Genomic DNA, 5214 nt, shown 5'->3' with positions numbered 1-5214 from the left:
TTACTGTGAGAATTTGAGGATTTCAAAAGATAAATATTAGATTAATTCCGCATGTTTTTCATGAATAGATCTTCACGATTTGGTTTAGAGAAAAGATTACATCCCTATTTTTCCATAAATGTTATGGATTTACGAATATATAAATTGACTTTCATATATATATTTTACTCTCTCTCTCTCTCTCTCTCTCTCTCTCTCTCTCTCTCTCTCTCTCTCTCTCTCTCTCTCTTCCTTATCACACAGACACAAATACAAACTCACTCTTCTTTTCCCATAATTTTTCGAGATTGCAATAGGCCTAAGCATATGTTGCCCGTCTTTTAGCCTTTTAAATTCTCTCTCTCTCTCTCTCTCTCTCTCTCTCTCTCTCTCTCTCTCTCTCTCTCTCTCATCATTTAATCCTTTATAAAAAAAAAAAACATAATTCAAAATCACCACAAACTCCATGAAATATTTATTTTAGAAATGGGATGACAAGTCATGTTTCCTTCTTCAACACGAGGACGATACGCATTCCGGTCACCCATCCAGCTACTGAACAAGCCGAAATATAATTAATTAAACAGGGACAGTGTTTGCCCTGACAGATTGATTGAGACTTCGGCTCACTTTTACTAACTTCGCAGTTTGGATCCATTTTACAGCCCACCAGTTGATCCACCTATGAGTGTTTTATAGTATTATGTGTTAAAGAAGAAAAGCATCAGGGCTACCAACCATATCCATAAAGATATAGATAATAATATATATATATTATATATAACTTATATATTATTAATATAATAGATAATATAATATATATATATATATATAGAAATGATCTATGAAAATTTTATACATCTACCCTAATATGCACGGTTCCGGTTTTGATTGGGTTATGGTTGAAGAGCAGAATGGAAGCATAACCAATCTCATCTGAGAAATAGAGTCAATTCAAGATATTTATATCCCCTGGCCTTCAGGCAGATACATCTTACCATCGTTCCTAATTGCCAAGATTAAAGGGCTATATTCCAGTAGCTTTTCAGGCACGAAGTACATTACTTTAGAGGAAACTGTGATGTGAATGATGTTGATAATTGATGAAGATAGCTATTATTATTATTATTATTATTATTATTATTATTATTATTATTATTATTATTATTATTATTATTATTATTATTATTATTATTATTATTATTATTATTATTCATGGGATGATCCCTATTCATATGGAATAAGACTACTTGAAATCCAAGCCTATAAAGATGATGGTGTACATTAGAAAGAAATAACAGAAGGTAATGGAAATTACAAAAAGAAGAGGTCACTTATTGAAACAAAAATAAATGAGCGTATTAGTAAATAAAAAGAAATTGTATATAAATCATTTAAATATACAAAATGTATTATCACTGTTATCTCTAATCGAAAAATGTACGCATGAGTAGAATATGTACAAACGTTGTACATAAATGACCACTTTAATGCATTTCAATATCGCACAGTTCAGGAGATAGAAGTGATGTACAGAAACCTCATATATCCTTTGAACAATATATTACAAACGTAGAACATAAAAAGTAATTTTAATACATTTCAGGTTTGTTCACTTCAGGAGATGTAACTGATGTACAGAAACTTAAAATATCCTTTGAGTATTGTATTACAAAAGTAGAAGACAAATAACCACATTAATACATTTTAGGATGATACAGTTCAGGAGATTAATGTACGTACACAAGCCTTAATTTTTGTAGTGTGTATTACAGCAGTAGAGCATAAATATCCAAATCTAATGCATTTCTGTATCATACAGTTACGGGAATTCAGTAGATGTACCCAAACTTGAAATAATACTATGAAGGTAATTTTCCCGAGGAGATTGCTTTGAAAATATATATATTTGAAGAGGATATAACCAACCAGAACTCTTCAACATTTTCCCATTCGCTTTATCAAACAATATGGAGAAATACCACTTTAGATTTGCCTGTTCCAGTTGACTGGTGTTTTTCGATGTCCCTAAATTTACAATTTCCTGTCGCAGTTTCTTTCTACTGTTGAGAATTCAGAATTTTTGTTTATTCACAAAATCCTGCTACTGTTAATTATCTAAATACATAAAAATAATAAATTAATAAAAATGAATATATAAACACACACACACACACACACACACACACACACACATATATATATATATATATATATATATATATATATATATATAAATATGAACAATATAATAAATAAACAAAAACATAGATAAATAAAAATACATATAGATAACAGAACATAAAAATTAAACCACCAGGAGAGGGAAGTCTTTCCGAGGGCGACTCACTGTCCCCACTAACTTCTTTCGTAAGTATCCATGATTACACATGAACAAATAAATTACTACAGCAGATTTGGGACCCAGGCTCAAGTCCATCAACTTAATTTTTTTTCTTATCACAATATACAGCTTTTTCTGATTTGAAAAAATGCTTTCGAGTTTCTTTCAAGGTTTACTGATGTTGCTTAAGATCCAATTTAACACCTCGTCACAAATTACAGTAGTATTTTGCTATCCCAGTGTTCTGTTTGTGTTACACAAATTACTGCTATTTAATAAAATAAAACTGCATTTTTTATTTTGCTATCACGGTGTCCTGTTGATGTCAAAAAACCTCATTTTAACAAATTTGTATTGTTAAAAATTCAGTTTTCCGATTATAATTATAAATCCTCATTTAAAAGAGAATTGCCATAGAAACAGTAATAAATATTAAGAATTTAATCAGTTGTTCTTGGAGATGATATTAAAAAAGGCGGCCTCCATCAGAAGTAATCGGGAGGAGGGAGAGACAGACAGACAGACAGACAGAACAGACAGAGTGACTAGAGAGAGGGGGGGGGGGGGGGAGGGGGGGAAAGGGGGGGGGGGGGGGGGGCGAAGTTAAGGCGAAATTAGGCTAGTCTTGGGAAATTGTTTGGCTAAATGGGGTTAGAGAATGTTGATAAAGAAGGCCCTTTTTACACGAACGACGACTCTGCGTCAAAGTGATATCACAAAGGTCTCCAGCAAAACAGGAGATGAAATCTTATCGTCGTCAGCATCTAAACAAAACATACGACAGAGGGAATGGCTCGTTTCACTACCCACCGCTTCGTTTATTGTTTTGCCAGGAAATTCATGGCAGATGAGGCCTGGACTCGAATCATTTCTAAACCGTGAGATACACAGTCTGCCGTGACAGAGAACCAACCATTTCGTCCATCATTTCTAAAATGATTTTATGGTTCGTAGTGAGAATCCGGTTATGAACACTCGACAACTTTTTTATCTTTCGTTTCCATTTCTTTTTTATTTGCTTCAATGAATTATTTCCTTAAATTTTTTTCTGTCGTTTACAGCGGATGTTCTGTGACGCCATCTGATAGCAATAACTATCGATCATGCAGAATCATTGTAAGTGTACTTTCGTTTGTCAATTTCTACTGTACTTCACCAACCAGCCAGCAATCTTAGCTTAGTTTTGTTTTAAGCCAACACACACACACTCACCACACACACCACAACACACCACCACACACACACATATATATAATATATATATATATCTATATATATATATAAATATATATATATATATATATATATAGTGGTGACAGTAAGAGTGCAATGATACAGCCCCCCCCACCCCCACCGCCCCTGCAAACCGGGAGACAGCACACGTAGCGCCCTCAAACAAGTTCATATATATATATATATATATATATATATATATAATAATATCTATATATATATATATATATATATATATAGTTTTATGTATGTATAGATATATATATTATATATATATATATATTATCTATAACATATGTAACTATATATAACTATATAATATATATATATATATATATATATATTATATATATTATATATATATATATATTATATATATATATAATGCGTGCGTGTGTGTGTATGTAAATTTCCTCTTATTTTCTGTTAGTTATTTCAAATGGGTTTGTTACATATGAATATGGGCTTTCTTCTGAACATCAAATTAATAATAATAATATAATAATAAATAATAATAATAATAATAACTTTCTAAGGTTGGGTACAAGTATCGATAACACTTAATAAGTCACAAGAATGTAACCCTTTCACCCTATGTTCAACACCAGCCTATTACCCTTTATGCATAAACTCTTATTATAGAGTGACAAAACCCCTACTTAGCCTCATAAACGACCATAAATTCTGCTCAGGGGGAATCTATATCCACTCAGGTGGCAGAATCCTTCGGCGGGAATTTCCTGAAGGGTAGGGGGTTGGGGTGGGTGAGGTATATCCTCGGCGTCTGAAATCCTCTCTGTCTAATAGAAGGGCAGGAACCAATCCTTTATCCCGTGAGAAATATGACGCTGAGCTGCTTTGCAGGCCAAACCACTTAGACGCTACCCCGCAGGGGGCAAGGCGACCCCCACTCTTAGTATAGCCATTTACCCTGCCATTCCCCTCCTCCCCCTAACCCCAGGCCGCACTTAACCTATCCTAGGACCCCTGATCCCCTCCCCGAAGGCTTCAATGACTTCCTAGTGCTTTCTTCCCATTCCCATTCTCTTCTGAGTTTATTTTTTTTTATTTGGCATATGGTTTTCATGTATTATTTTATCATTTCTTCCCTTACGTATTTATGTATGTGCATATTAACTTGTATGGGCTCATGAAAGTATGAGTGTATATGTGGGGTCTCTCTCTCTCTCTCTCTCTCTTTCTCTCTCTCTTCTCTCTCTCTCTCTCTCTCTCTCTCTCTCTCTCCAGTTAATAAAATTCCATATCCAAAATTACACAAAGAATTTTTTCAAATTAAAATCCGCATAATGTAAAAGTAAACTAATCATCATATAGTATATATAGTATATATATATATATTATATATATATATATATATCATATATATCATATATATATATATATATATATATATATATATATATATATATAGAGTATTAGAGAGAGAGAGAGAGAGAGAGAGAGATAGAGAGAGAGAGCGAGAGATAAATTATGTACCTGCCTATATATTACGGTGATGAAATTTTTTATCTATACATCTTTAGAAGATCAGAGTTCCAAAAGTGAGACAAAATGATATATATATATATATATATATATATATATATATATATATATATATATATATATATATAATAATCTATATATATATACATATA

Source organism: Macrobrachium nipponense, chromosome 28, assembly GCF_015104395.2.
Source record: "Macrobrachium nipponense isolate FS-2020 chromosome 28, ASM1510439v2, whole genome shotgun sequence".
In the NCBI taxonomy this organism is placed as follows: domain Eukaryota; kingdom Metazoa; phylum Arthropoda; class Malacostraca; order Decapoda; family Palaemonidae; genus Macrobrachium; species Macrobrachium nipponense.
This window is presented reverse-complemented; position numbering follows the sequence as displayed.